This window comes from Mya arenaria, chromosome 9 (genome assembly GCF_026914265.1).
Source record: "Mya arenaria isolate MELC-2E11 chromosome 9, ASM2691426v1".
Taxonomy (NCBI): Eukaryota; Metazoa; Mollusca; class Bivalvia; order Myida; family Myidae; genus Mya; species Mya arenaria.
Window position 1 is genome coordinate 17690055 of NC_069130.1, and position 23869 is coordinate 17713923.

At 32.8% G+C, this 23869-nt stretch overlaps 1 long non-coding RNA gene across 1 annotated transcript; it reads right to left on the reverse strand.

Moving 5' to 3' along the window:
- Positions 1 to 12665: 12665 nt before the first annotated feature.
- On the reverse strand, positions 12666 to 17510 carry LOC128245322 (uncharacterized). The gene is made up of 3 exons (XR_008263123.1): positions 17439 to 17510; positions 14323 to 14441; positions 12666 to 13583 (listed from the first exon to the last, which is right to left on the reverse strand). It is a non-coding gene; the product is annotated as an uncharacterized LOC128245322 (long non-coding RNA).
- Between the last annotated feature and the right edge of the window lie 6359 nt (positions 17511 to 23869).

Consider the following 23869-nt stretch of genomic DNA (forward strand, 5'->3'; position numbering starts at 1 on the left):
GATATGAGGATTGTTTGCCAGATACAATCGAACGATTTTAATTTAAATGTCCATGAGATTTCTGTTCTGAAAGTATGCTTTTTTATATTAATAGCAAATGCACGGGCATTGATATGGGTTTTGTGCATATGGAATTAATGGCGATATCTACAAGTTTAAGTTTTTTTAAGGAAAAATTCAGGCAAGAATAATTATATAACGTTACTGCATATTGGTTATATTGGTTAAATTCAATTACTAGAAACAAAGCAAAGTATGCTGGTGTGTAATTTCTTTGACTCAAATACAATAAATATAGACTATCGATTAACATCTATACAACAATAGAGCATTGCAGGTTGCAGGTTGCACTGTGTGTCATGATCATGCATTAAAAATATATTCTATGTGTATATAAACAACCCTACGTACATAAACCTAAAATTAAAACAACTCATATAGACATGATTTCAACCTAGTATTTTGAAATGGGCATAATGTTATCGCGGAATCCAATTTGGTACCTTTATATAAGAACGGAATGTAATGTATGATTTAAATAAACGTTGGTATAAACAATGTAAATTATGTTTACGCTGTTAAGAAATAAAGCGAAGACATTTGTTGTAAATTTAATCTACTTTCTACTGCAACAAAGAATAATACATTGATGAGATTGACTAATTCCCATTTTACTGTTGTTACATTATAAGTCATATTTCAATCATTTTACCATATAAAATAGTATATGCTTTCCTTGTAAAGTTTTAAGGATGTACACTTACATTCATTATGAAATATTATATATTACTAGGAAAAGCAAACAGCTGAATGACATTTAATGAATTGGTGGATTGCGGAAAAATATCACTGTGATCAAAGTGAACAAAAGTGGATATATTTCAAAATTACTTTTATATTTTATATTGTTGTCTTACTTGTTTGGATGTGTTTTTGATATGATTTAAAAAAAAAATACGTTTAAACATTTCTTTACTAAGGAAATATATCTTATCATTTTATCAAAATCAACATTTGTTTTAAATTCAATAAACAAATACTATCGAAAATAAATTCCAAGTAAACACACATTATCACTCATGGAACAAAGATTCCTTTATTCTACGCCTATATCCAAATGTTCACTGTTATTGTTATATCCGAGCGATATAGCTTAGTCGGAATCATGTCATCCATTTAGCTTGTGCATCGTAGTACATGCAAACATAGTATGGAATTTCGAGTGACATTACAATTGGTTTACTCTATTCTATGTAAAATGGCATTAATAGTTTTGGCTATCTTAATGCGGATTTCAACATGGTATGTGACATTTTTATGCATGTTGTATTTACCTTGGCAAAAATATCAATGTATATTTTCCCCAAGAGTTTTAAATGCAAAGCTATATAATATTGTCACGCATGATAACATCAACGAATCTGGCGTACGGTGCAAAATCGTTTACTTGTAACATATACTATTCGTTGTGCCTTGTGTTTTCTAGTGTCTTCTAAGTGTAATCGTCCATATTTTTCTAAATATCTTGATTTATGACAATTGAATCAAAATTAATTAAATATTACAAATATATTCCCCAAATGCTTTCAATATAATCGTATAATCCATTTATTATTAATGCTAATGTAAAATTCTGTATACCACAACAATACACTTACGTAGGAATTCGTTTAAGGATCATAATGATTGTTTTAACTTATAATTCCCCGTTTCGTACAAAAATCTATTTTCGGAAGACTCCGGGTCCATTCTCCGACACCCGACATAAAGCCTTTTAAGCTTGTGATTGACATTAACCATTTTAAAAATAGTTTACAATGTATAATGTTTGCGTGTCATCACATTAAGATAAAGACTATACTTATCTTAGCTTAAAACACTTTTCTGTATGTTTAACAAATAAAATGCGTAATTTTGCCGTCAGTCTATTGTATAATGAATATATTCATGTTTTAATGCACTAAATGATTTAAATGGAAAATAAAATAATTATATTGCCAACAAGTTATATAATTTCCTACGTTTTGGTAAACCGAATTAGAATAAAATTAGATTCCCTTGTTTATAAAGGAATAACAGCCAGATGGCGTTTTATAAGCACGAATGATTCATACGCATGAGTATTTTGTGCGCATAACAATGTAAAGGCAATAAGCTTTGAGAAACCGATATTTTCACATCGATTTAATTGATTGTTTTATTTTATAAGCAAATATTTATGGTGAAAGTTTTTTGTTATTATGCAAATTCATTATATAAACGATATATTTGTTTTTATTACATGCATCATGCAAACAATATTGTTTGTATACATCGTTGTTCAGGAGCATATGGGTAATGAGGCCCGACATCTGCAAAACAAATCCTATTAATCTGGATGCCAAACGGGCAGAGTTTCCCCAAGAAGGAGGATTTTACCTAAGTTCTTCCTCTGTCACGCAAGTTCATGCTGTATCTGTTAATCGTTTGCCCAAGTGCTCCTCTAAGTCTTTGTAAATAATATCATTGAAATAGTATCGATTTTGTTGTTCTATAGGAAGTTCAGGTATTCATGAAAAAATGTTATTGATTACTGGGCTTGTCCATTCCGTTTCAACGGAATTCTTGTAACACAAGATAATCCTTCAACCGATTTTGATTTTATTTTACTGGAGATTTATGTACTTTTTACAGTTTATACATTAATCGCCTCATGTTATGAGGCTACTAGCACATTATACCACATCCCATACATGCACTGGTGGCTATGAACATATGCTATTCAATAGATTATAATGTTGTGTCTAATGATATTTTTAAATAATCGACATACGCTTTCAAATAAAACGACAATTAAAACGTGGCATTTTAACAACAAACATTTTTATTGTTTCAGCTTTACAACTTAATGACATTACGGTACACAGAGATGTTTGGTAATGTATACAGATGATATTTCTCGATTTCAGAGTTAGATGGTATTTTATTTTTTAAGTTTCATAGAAAAGCATCTTTTACGTGTGATAAAAATACAGTCTAATATTGAACTATAAAAAATATGTTTGTAATATTTATATTTGTAAGTATGCTTATTTTTGTAGTTTTATTGGTATTTTATTTACATTTCTAAATACCCCGTTTTCAATTAACCTTTTGCCACACCCGAGGGACGTCCCTCGCGCAAACCTTTGATCGCTCTGACGTAGACGGTCATTCCTTTATAAACATTCATTTAACCACTTTTTAATGCATGTACAATCCTATATATAACACTTTATGCACGAATAAAAAAGGGCAGGGACACGTTAACAACATAATAGTGGTCACCATTGGCTTAAAACATATTTGAAAGATCAAAAAAGGAAACCAATCATGAGTGGTTTAACATTATATAAAAGCCGTTCTACCACTTGTATAGTTTGTTTTATGATAGAAAAATGAATTTATGATACATGAATATTAAATCACAGTCATTTTCAGAGAATATTCTTCTTAGATTGTAGACGGGTCGTTCTCAAGATTGGGTGACGACCACGGTTCATAGTTGACATGACAATAGGAGGCTATTTAAGTGTTAATTATTGTGTTAATTTACCCGGAAGTTCGTGTTACAAAGTCAGGCAGTTTTAAAACATAGCAAATACATGCTATAACATCGCACTTTGTTTTAACAATTGTTTTCGCAATATTTAGTACTGAAGCAATAAGCTTCAACACAACGTTTTTTTTAAGATAAAAAACATATTTGGGCATAATGTTCTTGTTACAAAGATATATTTTGTTTAATTCGAAATGAAGTAACATGAACTGAAAATTACAGTAGTTTTCAAAGTTGTTTTAATCATTCAATACAAGTTGTGTAATATTGTACATTGAGTTATTTTACTAAATTCACGCTATACTGTGAAATCATTAATGTTCGTGGGCATGAAATTTCGTAATTATTAATAATCGCAGTAACTGCTAACTATTCTCATAAGGTGTTTGCTATATTTTGTTCAACAGTCGTACATATAATAAAACCATGAATGCATATACACAATATGTGCTGTGTGACTACAACTGTAAATATAAGCAACTAGTGTAATAACATTATTAGGTACTATAATTTTTCGTTTTGTTATTCATACAATTATATCTTAGGTTTTAGTGTTCATGGTGGGAATAGTAAAATTGTTCATAACATTTCTGCTTATACAGGAAACTTTTACTTTGGCCATTTTCTCAAATAACATATTTTAATTTTCATACTTTATATAAGCTTATTTTGTCGTGATTATCCATTGGTCACATCTTGAAGCTTACGCATACTTTTGTTGTTTCAAAGGGACTTTTGTGACGTTATGACTTCAAAAAGTTTCAAAAGACCTAAAAAATAAATATTTTATATATTCTGATCAGGTTCTCATAGGGCTAGTTCCTTTTAGGCATTGTCCATAACATTTTAAATAACAGAACAACTTTTCAGGTCATTTGTGATAAGGCCATATGTGGCTCAAAATATTTCATGTATGTTAACTTGATTTTGATTCTAATCATTCTAAATTTCAGTATTACCAAGAAATGCACAAACCACAGGTGAACGTGCACACTTATACTATATTACATTGTAAGAATGCCAATTTGTATTTGCAAGTATCTGTTAGCTTGAAACAAAATGATAAAATAAAGAAATTACACAACAATGATTGCCGTCTGAATGCCATCCGGGAAGGTAAAAAACAACAAAATAATAGTGCGTTCGTCAAACATCCTTGTTTCTGTGCTGACCTTGGGCTCAACTGTCTTAGTGGGTTGAGTCCTTTAGAAACAATATTGTATAGATAACTGTCCTCTCAATTACAGATTTGAACACGCTTTATCATTTCAAAAATGTTCTTATAATAATCTTCAATCCATTCAGCAACAGACTAAAAGACACCGCATGTCTTATTGCATAAACATTCATCTTATTATTGACTAAAAGAACAACACGTGCTAGCTAACATTTATTTAAATATTAAAAACCTTTTATAACTTTGAAGTATTATAAAGCAATGTAATTCAATTAATTTTGCAATAATAAAGATTGAAATGTTACAATCCGTTGTCATAATACTGATGTAAATGTACTTGTATAGAACGTAGTCATTTAAGGGTAACTTACAGTTGAAGTTTTATTTGATGTGTGGAAACTTCGTCTGAATTATAGCTCTTTCCATAAAAAACACACTGCAATGATATAAAGCAACTAAATGTATTAAAAAAGTATTAGGGTTAACTTTTAAACATGCATTGTTTAGAGTGGGCAACAATGCAAAAGCGGTTTTAGGTAAAGCAATAAGCTTTGAAAGTAGCCATTGTTCGGCGTATGTTCGATAACGTTATCAATGAGTGGGTTAATTTGAGAATGTGCATGTCTTGCTGTTTTAGAGGATAAAAACAGTATTTGTAATTCATATTGCTCTTGTTGTTTTGGTCAGAAAATATATCCTTCAGTAGGTTAATAATCGGAATTTTATTTATTGCATAATTGACAATATCCAGCAATTCGTACGTTTATTGCTTATTTCATTTTATTTAAATAAAGTCATTAATTTGTTATCTTAAACGTGAGTTTTATTTTCGATTGCAGTACTCGGTTGTCAAGATTTTCAGTACTAAATGTGATTAACATATAACAAGTTATTTCAAAATATAAATAGCAAACATCGTTACATGTAAATTGCTAATATTGAGATTTTTCAATGACTGGCATTTCTATAATGCATGTAGTGAGAGTATTGATATTGTTTTGTGGTAGTTGGCTAATCAGCAACACATGTAAGACATATATACATATTTAGCTGTTTTCCTCTCCGAAAAACATGTGATAAAACTAATCTGACACTCGTCGAGAATGCAGTTCACCCAATAAATGTATTAGTTAAGGTAAAACGCATCACGTTTAATATATATCAAAACATTTAGAAGCATGAATGTGTGATATCAAGTTTCGTTTTTTCTCATCGATAACACCTATGCTACCTACAAATGTTAAATTTGTTGTAAAACTACTGCATGGCCACACTTTAGTTAAGACGATGAAGATCTGGTTTCTTAAACGAATAAATCAACACAACTTGAGGTATATATTATATTATCACTTATTTCAAGATTCCTGTCTAGAAATATAGACTAATCAAAACTTTCGATAGCTTATTTTCGAATAAATTTTGAATGAATATTGAAATTGATAATATGCCTAGCGTTTATATACAAACACATGATTGTTCAGGTCCAAACGATGTTCGTTTTACATTTTAGAAGTCTCATTAAAAAGTTCTCACTACTGAAATATATTATCTATTAAAACGTCTTGCCACTCGTGCTGGCAACGTCTTTATGGCAACAATAAACATGAAACAATAGGATTGAAAAACAGCCGATCTAATATCACCCTTAAAAAACATTAATAATGTAGTTGTGAATAATCCTTTTATAAGCCAATCATAGAAATAATTTTGGGAAATAGTTGTTAAGTACTTTTTCATATAGAGTTAAGTATTATACTTGCATGCACGGATTTACGAGCGGTGATTTCTCAGTAAGCATTACCGACAGTACGTACGTTAACGGGGTTTGTGGCCAAACAAGGCTGACATTGGATATACCGAAAACATACAATCTCAAAGCCTGGGCAAAATTGTTTAACATGCTTGAGTACCTTGCATTTAAACGAGCCATCGAGCTTTAACGTTCACCTGCACTTAATTACTATTTTGTAAATATTATTTTATAAATGTAGTAAATGCAAATTTATTGGTTTATGGTAATTTGATTGTATGTACCAGAATAAATAATGTGTTTTGCGATCTAGACACTCTAACCAACTTAATGTTCGAGTTGTCTATTGGCCATGCCTTACTTTAAATCTACCCTTCACCTGAATTAACTTAAAACACATTTGATTGTTCGTCAAACTCCTATACTCATTATGTGTGTAAATGTTTATTTGGATATATGTATTTATATTTATCAACATCAATAACTATCTTAGTAGCCTGCATTTTGTTTGTGTTTTCATGTGTTATTTTTAAACTTTTGGGAGTGCCGAAAAAAAGAAGAAAAATGTTAACTTCTTACCTTGACCTTAGTGCACGATCAACTCGTTGGTTGTACTCAATTGTGTTAAAATGCCATAAGCGACACTGCAATTCCCAATCAAATCAAGATATTAAAAGACAGGAAGAAACAGAGTAAGATATGAGAGATCCGGATGCGATACCTCATCAGTTAACTAATAGATCATTTGAATTGTTAACGTTCTCAGTGTAAAGCACTGGACAATGTTTTAAGAAATCACCTTACTGTCGAAAATGCGACAGGAAGTTGGTAGAACTACCACTCGTTAAAACTAATGTTTAAACTTTGCTATTCGTTGATGTCTGTGTCATATAATACCAATTGAGTTTGGTTCAATGTCAGCGCAAGTACCAACTATAAGCAAGTCCCGAAAGTTATCACAAATATCATGGTCTTCTTTTATGGACTGTTGGCGTGCGATTACTCGAGTCACAGAGACGTACTGTCAGCGCCATAAAGAAATCAAAACAAATTGAGAAATATGAGTTGGTGTATGACAAAGACAATGAAGAAGCAGTGACAACGAAGGAAGGGTTAGTAACGACAACTGTAGCGACAGAAACGGGAGTTGTTTTTACGGCCAAAGCTTTGAGAAACAAAGAAGGGATAGTAACTTACGGCAACGGGACAGGTAGTTAGAAACCCGGCAGGAGAAGTAACATCGCGGATGAGAGGAAAAACATTTACTACAGGAGTATTTACATGAACGGCGATGTGTACAACAACACGCAAATATAAGATATATGTCGACCGCAGCTTTGTACAAGAACACGCACAGTTATGTTTACGTCGACCGCAGCTGCGTACAACAACATGCACAAATAATATTGACGTCGACGGCAGCTGTGTACAACAACACGCACAGATAATGATGACGTCGAGAGCAGTGGTGTAAAACAACACGCACATATAATATTGACAACGACGGCAGCTGTGTACAAGAACACGCACATATAATGTTTACGTCGATGGCGGCTATGTACAACAACATGAACAGATAATATTGACGTCGACGGCAGTGGTGTACAACAACACGCACAGATAATGTTGACGTCGTCGGTAGTTGTGTACAACAACACGCACAGATAATGATTACATCGATGGCAGTGGTGTATAACAACATGCAAAGATAGTATTAGCGTCGACGGCAGTTTTGTACAACAAAACGCACAGATTATTATGACATCGACGGCAATTGTGTACAACAACATGCACAGAAAATGTTGACGTCGACGGCAGTTGTATACAACAACATGCGCATATAATGGTGATGTCAACAACAGTGGTGTACAATAACACGCAGATAAAATGTTGACCTCGACGGCAGTGGTGTACAAGAACACGCAAATATAATATTGACGTCGACGGCAGTTATGTACAACAACACGCACATATAATGTTGACTTCGACGATAATGTGCACAGCAATACTCACAGGTAATGTCCCCAATGAAGAACCCATATAGGGAGTCCTCTAGGTCATACAGATGCTTGTTGATGAATGGAGCGCCAGGTTGACAATACTCCCTACCCCTTCGCGGACGCCTTGGAAGACCGGAAACGGAGGTGATGACCCGCCGTTCGCCACACAGATACTTTCTTTATCCTTATAACAGTTTATTAAGGTAATGTCTTACCACGGATACCAAATTTGTGCAACTAAACAAACTGTGCTGCGTTAAGAACATTGTCGACGGCACTTAAAGTGTCCCGCAGGGCAACATGAGACGGTGATCCATATTTTGCGTTTGAGGCTATTGTTTCTTGCAAAATAAAGGAGACTGTTAATGGGCCTAGTTCACGTTGATACGCATTCAATTGAGGGTTCGAAAAATCTTTATCTCGGACATAAGTCGATCTTTTACTATTTTTTGTACTAATACCTTGTATACAACACGGTAACAACGTTATCGGTCTGTAACTTTTGCATTCATTGGCTGGTTTATTTGCTTTGTGAATGGGTATGATAATATCCCATTTTACAGTCTTTTATTTACAATCATATTATTATACTTACGTTAATTTGAAGCAAATCAGTACATGTAATTGTTTGAACGGTAACATAATTGCGACAATGATTCTTAATCGCTTAGATATCAACAATCACCACAAACGCTGCATGAAATAGTCTACATTGTGCTTGGCTCTCAATTTCAATGATACGAGTTTTTTATTCTCGCGCTCGAGCCAACGAGATTCCACCTTACATATAAACGAATTTTGTAGAAGTGATGTATTTCTTAAATGTTTTACAAACGAGGGTACGACAACGCATCATCAAATCAATATGTTTAGTTAAACAGTATTTCCGGGTTACAAATGTTATTGCACATTTCAATTCCAAAGTCCAATAAACTATGTCTGAACTAAAGAATTTAAGAATAGTTTTGAAAATAGGTATAAGTATAACCCAGACGTGTTGATGTGAATTGCACATCAGTAACATGTCCTATTCAGATAACCACATACAAATACCTTGAATTTCGAGTTAACCAGTAAACCACACACTAATATTTCGCTTAAGATCGTATTGAAGGTATTCCACCCTTAAATATGAACATGTGAGATAACAAGCGACCCAACAGTATTATAGTAGTATAGCTGAATTCCAAATGGATTTGTGTCGAAAGAATCAAGTGTGAAATAAATGAATGCCGACTGTATTATTACAAAAAACGTGCTATGCCTTCCAATGATCAAAAAGTCGATATGTATGCCCGATATGTAATGAAATAAAGCGCAACTCAACACACTGTAATACTAGCATGTATGATGTAGTTACTGTCTTTTCTTATATGATTTTCGACGAACGATAGAGTTTAATCAGTGACATAAAAAATGAAATTATAAGTTTGATAGTTTAACTTGAATAAACATAAATTCAATATTACATCATATATAATGTCCGTCCACTTTATGACTTTGTAATACGAACTTCCTGGGAAATTCACACAACTAATATTAACTGATATATTGTTACCCATCTCACACTTGAACATTTGTCAACAACCAATATAGGGCTGTTCTGAAAAACAAGCAGAAATCTATAAAAATGGAAGATTTGGGCAACAAACACTAAACAGTTGGCAGATGTACCTGTCAGAAAGAACTTTCGCTGTGCTGGGGCGACCTTTACCTCGGGATTGACGACGAAACATATGTTTAGTTGTATTGTAATCTTTAATTCTTGGAATTCATTCTTAATTGATGACTTCGGTTTATAATGTGTTTCAAATTCCTACAATTTATGTGGAGGTTTAAAGCCGAAGGAATAAATGTTATCACATAACAGTGCGCTTATCTATCTACGTGTCCATTTAACAACTTTAAAGCCACTGCATGTTTACACATTTGTTTACTTTTGTACTTCTGGGATATGTGTGTGCCGGTTTGGGTAGAAGCAGCATAGTAACATTTTACTCCTGTGTCAAAACTGATGCAGACACGTGGTATACCTTTGTATGCATTTGTACGTATATCAATTAATGAAGATATTGTTATGTGCGAGTTGGAAACAGATGCATATTTTATAACAGTCTTTAAAGAATGTCAAGTCCCATCAATATGGCCATATTTTCGAAACGAAATAATACGATGTAAGCCCAGTAGCAGAACATCAAGGCTACACTCAAGGAAATGTCTTAGGTTGTCTACATAAATATGGCTGTATATAACCCTTAAAAGATAAGAACAGATTAAAAACAAAAAAGTTCCGTTAAATGATTGGCTCTAAGAAATATATGACTAACTATTATTTAATTTTGCTTGTAAACGTCTAATTGTTTTTCTCTGCAAAAGTTCTCACATACGTAGATGAATGTCTTTCTGAAAATTTATCATATCTGCTCTCTTTTATTTATTTTCCAATTTCTTGGTTTATCTAACTTTATATGTATTCGTATTGGTTTCAGTTGTGGTAAAAATGCCAGGCGAAATTTAAATAAATTTAATTTTATCAGGAATATATTTTCAAGGGAATCATACATCCATTATTAAACAGATTTCTGTTTTGGGATAATGTCTGTCCCAGATTGTAATTAATGTATTTCATGATAACTCTAGGAATAATAATATGCACATTGTGTGTGCAAGCGAATACACAGCCTTTCAGTTGTTGGCAGAACATATAGTAGGGGATAAACAGGAAGTTTTTTTTTAATATGATTTAGTATATTTTCCTTTGATGATTAAATATCTTATATAAATGGCTAAGTCTTAAAAATCAAACATATTTTGATCTGATTCCGTTTATTTAAAAAAAGTTTACGAAGAAATATCGGATCAAGGTTTCTGCATTATGTCTTGACGCCACGTCGTTACCATCCGACTTAAAGTATGTTTAGATGTCATAAGTGACATGGAAAAACACGGATTTGAATCCCTGATACCAAAACAATTGCTATATTGTAGGTAAAACAATAGCGAATTCACTAATGTACACATGGTTGTTTCTTTGAAAACACAGTTATGGCAAACTACATGAGTCGAACTTGATGTTAAGCTTGTAACAAATACACTAAATTTCACAACCTTACCCTCTTAAACGATAAAAGTACAAGGGCAGAATTGTCATAGATTATCCCATTTACGGCCTCGCTTAGTTTGACAAAGTAACCCTATACACACAAAACAAGAGCCATATTGTATTACATTCAGCCCTTAACAATAACTCCGACTATTACAATATTTTCCGGTAAAACAAAAAAATGAGTGCAAACTTTTCCAAGGTAAAGCATGTAAAGTAGGAGTACACCAATTTTCAAAACGTTACCCTCTGAAACATGGAGGCAAATGATGCCTAAAAAGGGCAACATGTATACAACTGATAACCGAACACGGGTCGCCTTAGTGAGAAGCGAGTGCAGATTCGACTCCCGGCCTAGACAAACTACGAATGGCACAACATGAGTAAAACAAGACTCACAATGATACCATCTTAAAACAAAATAAGTGCACAACAAGTGTGGGCTTAGCAAGGAGCGATAACGCCAAATTGTTCACTGTTAAACAAATAAAACAAATATATATGCACATTTTCCTGTTTTATCCGAAATGATAACAACATGCTCTACAGTATTAACCTTTCAAACCAAAACAAAGGTAAACCTGTCATAGGTTTAGCCAGTTTCAAATTTGCGAATTGTCATAATGGAAACCTATAAAGGCGTAATTAGGTATAGTTATCTTCGGTTTAGCGACTAACGAGTACGCCAATATTCGACATTGCACATTCTAAACCAAACATGAGGGAAGATATGGGAACATATTTGTGACTGGACTTACTGCATTGTTTTATCCCCCTAAAACAAACACATGCCAACGCAGTTCCAGCCAAAAACGAGTACGCCATGTTGCTCAATGTGGTAGCCTTATACATTATGGAGAGCAATTTCGACCTTGAATTATTCTTTAAACAATACGCCACGTTTTTCAATGTTACCCTGCAACAATGCGAAACCGTTTGGATAAAGAGTAAAACATAAGAAATTGGATTTAAATACATTTAATATGTTTTTTTAAAGGAAATGCAATGTCAGTTTGAGAGTTTACATTGTTTGCATTTTCGTCTTTATTTTCCGAATACAATGTAGAAATACAATTATACAAATTTAATACAAATCATTGTTAATAATTCATATACTGGCACATTTATAATACATGTACAACTGTACGATAATATGTGATGTAAGGACAGTACGGACCATCACCTCAAAGCGTTACCTAAATCACGGTTCACAAGACAAGAAAAGATACAAAGTATACACAATTATTACGTACATGCTATTTAAAGTTGTTTATATTTTTATTTTTATCTTGTCTTTTAGCAAACTGACTGCTGTCCTCGACCGCAGTAAACTACGTATTAAAGTGATTACCGATACCTCTAAATTTCACAAATAAAATGGACACTTGAGGACAAGCCCAGTAGTTCACCATGTAACCAATACCGTGTCTAAAGGTTCAACTTTTTAAGCAAACTATGTATAACGCTAAACGTCAACCAATAGTACACACATATCACAATACAGTCATTGGTAAACATTTGTGTAACCGACTTGACACTGTCATTGGATATTTAGGTAACGTCCTTACACAAAGATATGATAAATTAACTTAAACTATAAAAATATTTAAGGAATACATATACGTCAGATAAGTCATTGACAGAATATTGACTTGCTAATTAAAAGAAAGTTATTAATTAGTAGTATTGCATAAGCTTATACACGTTCGATTAACACATAGTAGAACACTCATTTTGAATATACCTATATACATTAAAGCAAACCATTACAGATCTCTTGTAACCTTACACATCTACTCCTTTGCACTTAGTGTTTTACAACTGCATGTTAAACTTAAATTATTTTGAAGCTTTATTAAACTTTGCTGCTTATGTTTTGAAATACGTTTAGGATATACATTCGCCTCTGTGATTCCACTATCGACTCCACTGTCCGCACGTTTAAGAACTCAGTGCAGCTTCGAGCAAAGATGAACCTGAAATAGTAAACCGTATCGGGTGTACTGAAACCCAACATATACTAATTATACATGCACAATTCTATACCTACATACTGAAAATACATTGTATTGGCTATAGTAATATAAACGAAAGAGCATTGGGACATTATTGTGACATGGAATTTAATATTTAACAGACGATATAATATAATGAAACAAAAAAGCAAGCACAACATAATCTCAACTAGGTATAATTAATCATGAAGAATTGATTGAACATTTCAATACACTGTTTCGATATAAATTCTGATTGGGTTAATATCAACTTCGAATAAGAATTGTTTACATACCCATTGCATTTTCAAACGAACTATGAACTGTTTTGATATGGAACGTTGGAATGTAATGCGTAAGAGATTATATCCAATAATTAGTGTATTCATTGCTTTTAATGAGAATCACAATTGATTGGCAGTAAAGTCATACTTATTTATTATTCATTCAAGACAATAAAATTCCACTACGTGAACTGGGCAATTGAAGTAAGACATTTTAAATTAAACGGTTAAATGCCGTTATACATAGTTCATTGTAACATTTAATATCCCTAGTAATCTTGCAGTGCAATCAAAACTGCAATTCACATCAGCGAATTAAATGGTATTAAGAAAACGACAGATGGGCATATCTTGTGATATACAACACCAGAATGCTTATATTTGTATATAGGACATTATCATAAAGAGAAATGATAAAACTAATAACAGTCACTGACCATCGACAGTTAACGTCTTTTCAAGCTTCTCTGTCTGATCTATATTCGCCTCTGCGATACCTTTGGCTGCCAGTTCCGCTTGCAATGTCTGTGTGTATCTAGTGTATTGCTCGAACCACCTTAAACACATAGAAGTTTAATCATAACTATACAGACAGAGTATATTCATTAATAGGAAACTTCTGAAATCACCTCATTGTAACCGCTTTATCGAGGAAGGACTCGCGGGCCTTATTTATTGGATGATGCCATAATTAATAGACATGTAGATGTTACTGATACAACGTATTATAGGAGAGCTGGTTTCAGAAGGAACGTTAAAGTCTAGTTGTTCAATACTTCTTTCAATAACAGTCTACAATATATAATTACTGAATTTGCTAAGTGTCATATAGTATACAGTTCCCATAATTATAGTGTCATTAATATTTAAATTAAACAGAATAATAAGTATAAAGATATTACAGTTATAAAAAGTGGTTAACTAGTTGAGTTTATTTAAGTGTTCCACAACATTTAATTCTATAGCAAGTATGCCAGTACAAGAGTCACAAAGTAAGTTCACGTTATATCTGCATTTATCAGTCAACGTTTAAATAAAATGTATAGATTATTTATTTTTGGACTCATTCTATACGTTTTTAAAGCGGCTTTAATTCAGATAATTCTTTTTTCTTAACAATACGTTGACCGATCCGTATTGTCTTTTTTGGAAAAGATTTCACTCGATGAATTTCTTGCGTGAAGACAAATATTTTTTTTCAAATGCTATTTGTGTTAATATATGCAATAATTCACTCTCTACTATTTTTAAAACATAAAATTATCACTAAACAGAGATGATTTTAGACCTTAACATACATTCAGTATAGAATTAATATCATTATTAAACAAGATTTAATTTCTAAATACCCCGTTTCCGATTAAATTTTTGCTACACTCGAGGGTCGTCCCTCACGCAAACCTTTGATCGCCTATGACGTTTATAACTGTCAATGCACGAATACAAAAAGGCAGGGACACGTTAAAAACATAACAGTGGTCACTATTTACTGAAAAAATATTTGAAAGGTTTAAAGAGGAAACCAATCATAAGTGGATTAACATTAGATTGAAAGCCGTTCTACCAGTTGTATAGTTTGTTTCATGATAAAACATAGGTTCATGATACGTGAATATCAAATCACAGTCATTTTCAGAAAATATTCTTCTTCGTTTGTAGACGGGTTGTTCCCAAGATGGGGTGAAGACCACGCTTCATTGTTACCATGACGTGTGGAGGCTATTTAAGTGTATTAGCTAAGTTTGACAACAGACAGTTTGAACACATAGTTAATACTAGCTTTAACATCGAATTTATGTTCGAACAAAAGTTTTCGTCCAATGTTTTGTAAATAAACAAATATTCAAGGAACGTTTGTCAAATGAGAATGCCGCTTTCCTCATGAACTGTAGTTTATTTCCAAAAAAAATCTTTATTCAAACGCATGATATTTTTTTAAAATCAATTCATTATTACTCATAATAAGCGAATTAAGTGAAATAAATACAATGGAAATAATGAAAATCATTTTTCTCTTTATTGTGTCATCCTTGGTATTGTGTGTGCATTTCATGGTTTCTATTGTCTATGCATTGATAATGATATGTTATAATTTGTCTGCATTATGACGTGCCATGTAATGTTCATGTCTTTTTACCGAATAAACCTACTACTCATATTTGAATGGATAAAAAAAATATATAGTTTTGTTAAAAGTTTTGTTCAAACGGAAGTACCTACTACTGATTTTAAAAGCAGTTTTATAGTTGTTTTTTCCCCTCAATAAAATTTTCATTTATATATATTTGTAATTCTTACTGCATATGGTATGGTAATTCTTACTGCATATGGTATATTACAAAACTAGTATGTAATACATCAAGACATGTATTTCTTGTACATATGCTTGTTAATCAGTCGGACATATAATACAACCATGAATGCATATATACGAGAGGTGTTTTTATAACTTTCACGGTAGATATCAGAAACTAAGTAGTAGCATTTTACTGGAACTATTCGTTTTGTTATTCATATTACTATTTCTCAGGTTTCAGATGTCAGTGTGTGAATGGTTTTAATGTACATACTGTTCTTACTGTTATTAATATGAACTCTTAATTATTTAATTTCCATATTTCATATAATCTTTTCGTTTACTTCGTTTCCGAAACTTTCCTTTTTATACCGAAGACCAACGGTTATAATTGTAGATTAAACTGCAGGCATTAACGGTCGCCAAGGAAATGTCCTTATACCTATGTTATAAAGACAGTAAGGAACACACTGTATTTATATATTTAACATGTATGTTTATTAAAATATTATTTGTATGTTTGCAAGTATTTTGTTATACGATTTGTTGTGCAAACACAGTTCAATCAACGTGTTCTTTAAAATGTACTTTAATAGAGACAGGGCTAAAATGTTAAAATTTAAATGTAAGATGTTTTTTTAACATTTCAGTAAGTAAAACCAATACATCCATACACATGCCGATGTACATAGTATTTACATTTAAATTTTAACATTCACAATCCGTGAATGGGAATTTTAGTAGATAATTTGAAGAAGAAGATGTTTCGAGCTATAATTATACATAACGTTTATACTGTCCGAGATGAGTAATTTAAGATAAATAAAAGGGTCGGTTTAAATGTGTTTTAGAACAAAAGCAAGTATGGAATGATACAATATATGACATGACCCTGATATGTACAAGCTTGTAGCTTTGACTTGTATACATAAGCATGGACTTTGCCTCGTATGATTTAACGCCAGTCGTGTTGATTGAATTGTTCCCACTGCCCGTCATTTTGCCATGGTGCTACCATTTGACAAATCTTGTTGTGTTTTTATATCAAAATAACGCTTTCCTTAGTTTAGGATGACTATTAAAATATATAAAAAAAATCATTTGTGCGTAGAGAATTAGTCTGATTATGGCAGTATTTAAATATAACGTAGGTAAACGTTTACACGTATACGATCATATATTTTAAAAGTATTAAATTGTTTTTGCAAATACTTGTTAGCTTCAAATACGGGATTATAAATAATAAAAAACGGTTACCGTCTGAATGCCATCCGGTAATGTAAAAACCAAGTCGATGGTATGACAACCGTTATCATCAGTGTTTTCTTTGACTACAACTGTTCCAGTTGGACGAGTCCCTAGAAAAAAAATGACAAAAACAATATTAGCTCAATAACGGATTTGATCAAATGTTGCTAGTACGGAAATGTTTTGTTAGTAACAATACAACTCTTTCAACAATTCGTGTCGGGCGGTTAGATGCACCGCAAAGCTTATTGCTTTAAACATTGATGACAAAATTGACTTAAAGAATTACATATACCAGTTAATATAATATAAATACTCGCAACAATTTTCACCAATCCATGCAATGAATAATACATACAAATGTTTTTTTAATAGTATTTTGTAACTCATTACTACGGGTATTTCAAAATGAGTTGTCAAATCATTAATGTTCTGTTACCTTAACAATACGTAATTAATACAAGATAACTTGCATTTGATGTAGTCTTTCAGGGTTGAAAGCTGTGCCTTGAAAACTGCTCTTTTCTTAAAGCAGACAATATATGGATGAATAAAACTATTCATTTATGGTATATGCAACGCATTTTATGGCTACTTCCCATGTACATTGAATTACCTTACATTACAATGATGTTCTATATATTTATATATATATATATATATATATATATATATATATATATATATATATATATATATATATATATATATATATGTGGATCATATTGTTGGACAACTCATTGTTAAATGTATCGCTGTGGAGTAATTCCAGCATCTACGGAATAAAATACACACAACGGACAAATCTCTGTTACTTCCCGCTTAAACCAAACAACCAAGATGATGCACCTAGGTTCCCGAGCACCTAACCTTCAAACACCAAAATCAGTGGGTCGACTCTCCCGCGTATGTGCAACCGCTCGCGGAGTATCCCCCACAATCTCCCTAAGTCACACAAAAATCAGTGCGCGCATTGTCTCGCCTATCTATTCATCAGGCCCCAATATCTTGAAACAGTTTAAGCCATATCTCAATCACATTCTCAACTCATTTTACCAAATAGCATCAAAAGTTATTTAACATTTGAAGAGGTATTATATCATATAATATGTTGATTTATGCATTTGGTCAAGATTCTAATGGAAAAAATATTCCAGAGCCAAAAACGTATTTGATAACAATTTCGTGTTTTTTAACAATTACTAAAGTATATTTTTTTCTCTGGAATAAAGTTTCTTTTAAATATTGACAAAATCGTTTTATCAACTAATTCTATGAGAAATACGTTTTAAAAAAAGTATAAAAGCAAGCAAGATTTTAAATCACACAATGCGTTAGTGCGGTAAATTGAGTTGTGATTGAGATTGAGATTTGACTTGAGTATTTTTGTGATATGGAGGCCTGGTTCAATTGTTTGAAATCTTCATTTGATCTAAGGCAATGATTATAGCATCAGACAAAACAACTAAATACCCTAACTCAAGGACGATACTAAGTTTAAAAGTGCACTAATGCCTTCTGCTTGTCGCATTAGCTCAATAGCTAAGCCTGAATTATCAAAGATCACTTCGGTTCACGTGTTACGGACAGCGATAGGATCCGTACGTTATGGAGAAAAGACCATGCATTAGCCAGACATGTTTTAAGTCTTAATATTAATAAAGACTTTATCCATACACAAAGGTAAGTATTGTTAACATTCGTTGTATTTCGTATTTGTAATGGGTTTGCGATTTGTTGCAATGCTTCAGTTCATTCAGCTGCATTTATGTAGTGTTGTCACATCTTTTTCGTGACATCTGCCCCGTTTTGTATCGGAATGAAAGTTGTAGTTCTGTGATAATATGTCTTAGTCTACTTCCATTAGTAGGACATGTGAGAATATGATACTGTTAATAGTCAGCATGGATATATTACAGCCATCGTGAGAGAGCGATTCGGGTATAAAGAACGTTCAAATACTTAAAGTAATTGACATCAGATGTTACACCAGTCGCCTTCCCACTAAGTCCAAGTACGTATACTAATAGCTTCCGTATATTTATCGACACTCATCTAGTGTCTTTCACATGCTAAATATGCAATTCTTTGGCTTCCGAAAAAGACGGCAACTTGGTTAAAATGCTTATTGACAAGTAAGTGTGTGCAACAATCACGTGACCTGCAAAGTGTTCGGAAAAAAACAAACATACTGCGCAACCTTTAAAATTTGAAACCATTCCGCGCAATTTGTTAAACGGGGAAACTCAGTTGAGAAAGCTTTGGCGTGACATTATTGTCTCTTTTTTATTTCAAGCATGTAAATATGCATAATCGATCGCATATTATTTCGTATTGACATTTCTATGGTTCTTTTGAGGAAATATTGTAATTGCCGATTTTGCCATCTGCAATCAATTGTATAAACAATGGTAAATGATTACCTCGGTAAAAAAACACCGGTAAATTCCGTGGTAATATTACCAAGCCGGTAAAATGCTTTGTATAAAAGAAATTACCAAGGCGGTAAATTTACCAGGTTAGGATGAAAGTTCACCCAGGTAAATTTTACCAAACTGTCCCTTAATGCAATAGAATTACGTCATTTTCCCGCACAGCTGTCAGATCGGAGGTATCATTTGTATAAAAAAAAATGATTTTCCACATTTCATTTTATAATTCTTTGCAAAAGGCAGATTAATGACAAATTTAATTTAAATAGGTTCAACAAGATACATGGTAAATATTCAACAAAATAGTACAAAGAATTTATAAGCTACTTCCGTGGCTGATCAATGAAACACATGCAACACTTCAAGTGGTAGGTGGATAGCATTTTTTGTTTGAGTTCTTAGGTCAAACCACAGCTGTTGATTTTATCAAATATGTACTTTTATATTATCAATTGCACTGAACAGTATCTGGTTAGATATTACCCTACTGGGTGCCGCTATATAAAAAGAAAACTGTAGAAATAGCCTATAGACTGAGGAATTTTTCATTGAAAATGACGTCATTGCTCTCATTTATTGTTCAATGTTTACAGGCGGTTAAATTTGTGCAAGATACTCAAATTATGTCCGAAGTGGGCTATATTTGTACACAGTTAGGTCGAGACCTGCAATCAAGTGTTGGTCTCGAACCAGTGCATTGAGTTTTGAAAGATGTTGGAATTATTTTAACGCGAAACAAGGTAAATACATTCTTAAACTGCAGATTTCTAATGTGTCACTGTTTTTGGTTCCGTTGAATATTTTTAAAGCATAGAGTTGTTCACACAGTGGTGATTTGCGATTTCTTACCTCTGTATTCCTGTCTTTTATTGATATGGATGTAATGGAACAGTTTTCTATTCACGAGGTTTCAATTTGTCTGTAAAATCGACGAAATAGGTTGTGAATCGAGCGTTTGTTTATGTCTGATAGCCCATCTCGATTCCAGTAACCGAGACTTTAAATCAATTTACCTACCTCTTGGAGGAGGATAAATATTACCGCAGTAAATTGCTCAGTAAAATCTTGATTCTGTTTTATACAATTGCTTACCGCCAAATTACCCGAAAAATTACCGCCGGTAAAATATTACCCTGTGTAAATGTGTTTATTCAATTGGCTGCTGGTGTCTAGTCCCTTAAAATTAGGAAGATCAATATGTATGTGACGTTTTGTGTAATGCATATTGTATTTTGTTTAACCCATTATTTGAGATTGTTGACGATTTTACAGTATGAACTATATACACATAATCGCTGAACATGTTTGTGTTGTATGCATGTTTTTTTTCATAACTGCAGCGTTGAATGGTACCCCAAACAAGATACGATCCTACAGTTAAACTCGGGCTTCATCTTGTTTTTCACATATGTAAGATGTAGTTGCGTTTGTGAATTGTTTTAGTCTTAAAACAACTATCTCTCTGGATCCGCAACACTCTTTGTCTGAGTTTAAATAACAAGAGAGCTAGATATCATGCCATTCTGTCAAGCTAATTGGAAAAGTTTTAAATATATATACTTATGATCAGACTGAGTATGTTATCGTACAGAAACGTGCAGACACGGCTTGTGCCCTATATATCTTTTCACAATGCAATCTTAATATGTATTGGTAAACATACATATTGTATATGTGCTCTACGGATCTACAAGTTCCACAATGCGTTGCACTTTATCGCGCGAAATTGGAAATATATCATTTACAGTTTATTCAAAAAATGAATACAAAACAACTTGACAGGGTTGTTTTTCACATACGTATTCTAGATAAATGACAAAGTCGTTAAACATAATATATAGCAACAGTTCCAATTATTCCATAATCAGAATGACGTTTCTACTGTATAAACACACGAAACTTTGGGATAAAATCTTAGTAACAATGTTCTCCAAAGGTCTCACCTTTTCCGAATTATATGCTCTTACCAGGACATTTGTAAGGGTTATACTACAAGAACTATCCCTGTCTACATGCACGCTTTGATTCATAAAACATCTTTGTAAATGTCTCACCTTTTTCAATTCATCAAGGTCATGTTGACCTTGTTTCAGCGCATCACATAGCTGGTTACTTTTCTGAAAAGAGTGTATAAGTAACGTTTACTAGACTATTCTGTACCTTTCGATTTGATATTTGAATAGCATGGATTTAATTTGTTTTGCCCGTTTTCCTGAGGTTTCTCTTATGCCATATCGTATGCGTCTTCTTGTCATATAGCTTGTATAGACCACTATCCTTTTCATATTTCTCTATGCCCTGTTTTGCTGTCAGCAGCTCTTGTTAGATCTTGTCTTGTCTTATAGCGGCAAAACGTTAGGATATTACGTTGGTTAGTAGGACTATTAGACGAAAAGAGAACGCAATGTGTTTATCAAGTTGTATATAAAATGACTAAATACCTCTTAAAAATAGTTTTAAAGTAATGGTTTACTAATGTAAAAGGTTCACTATTCTGGTTTCCCAGTAAATCCTTGCGAAAATATTCAGAACAAATGGTTGTTACAGGTGTTACCTTTTCGGAATGATGTAGAGCTTGTTTCACTCGTTTCAGCTCATCACACAGTTCCTTCTGTGTCTGGAAAAATGTATGAATTTGAAGCATAACCTATCAGTATGTATAACGATTACTAATTATATTGAATACATTTAAAGCTTAATACTGGGGCCAACATCTAGAACATATGTTACCGCCTGAAAACATAACATCAAATTTTACAGTAACATGAAGAGTCCAATCAGAAGGCTAAAAGGGCTTCAGCTTTTTTTGTGGAAGTATCCTGAGAACAGCTACAACGATGTTTAATTCTAAGCGTTTTATAAAGGTCCAACTAGCGTGTTAATGTTTCTGAAATAACGAACTATCAAATGAAATATTTCCAATGGTAGCGACAAATGTAACGGATAAACATAAACAGTTTATATACATAGATTATGTGAATAATTTATATAAAGGTGTTAAATACAATGGCGGGCAGGACAGCAGTTTATAAAATGCTCTTGGTTTTTAGTAAGCTTGAAAATCAACTTATATTGTAATGATAGAAGGAAAATATTTCACAAAGGATACCCGTTTGATCTATGTACATATATTTACCACACAATTTCGCATTTATGTTTGAACTTGTTGCTACTGAACATGTTTCTGTAGCTTTTTGCATACATATTGCTTACTTATATAATATCCGAAGCCCGCTCGCATACTATGACAGCCAAAGTACACTGAGTGGAATGTCAACGATGCGCCATATAAATAGTTCCAAATGAAAATGACAAAAAAAGCTAGCAGTTATCAAGTTTTTATTCTGATAAAGCGCTGAACAAGTCACAAGTATAAACATGTGTAGTAAAATATCTAACAACATGAATAACGAACAATTTTAACCATTAAAACACAATAAGTACACAACTTGATGACGTCACACTGAGAGTACATGCTTTTACGCGGTTTATGTGACCTACATCGTCAGTCAAGTTTTACTGTGTGCACGGATTTAAAAGTTATTCGCTGTCGCTTTCTACGATGACTTTAAAGCGTTTTCTTAGTGGACATGGATTTTCACAACATGCATATGATTACGACGAAGCCTTACTCTGCACTGAATGGATGTTGATGTTGAAAAAGTTCCATCAAGAATGTTTGCAGAGAACAAGCTGTTCTTACCGTCTTGGGACGTACGTGTGATGAGAAACCTGTGTTGCGGAATTCGTATTTGAGTTTTGGTAACCGACAGCTGATTAAACTGGCAAGCAAATTTTATGGCATTGTTCGCATATTGCCTGTTAAGATGGAGATGTTTGAAATGTTCTCGTGTTGTTTGTCACCAATGTGGCTGTATTTGTTGACTGACTGGATATTTCTGTGACTAGTAATCTGCATTATCTGGTTGGCGGAACATTGTTATCAGAAAGTTTTCGAACAAGATGCTTTCTGGCACTATGATTCGTAAGCCATTTGTCTCCCGGAAG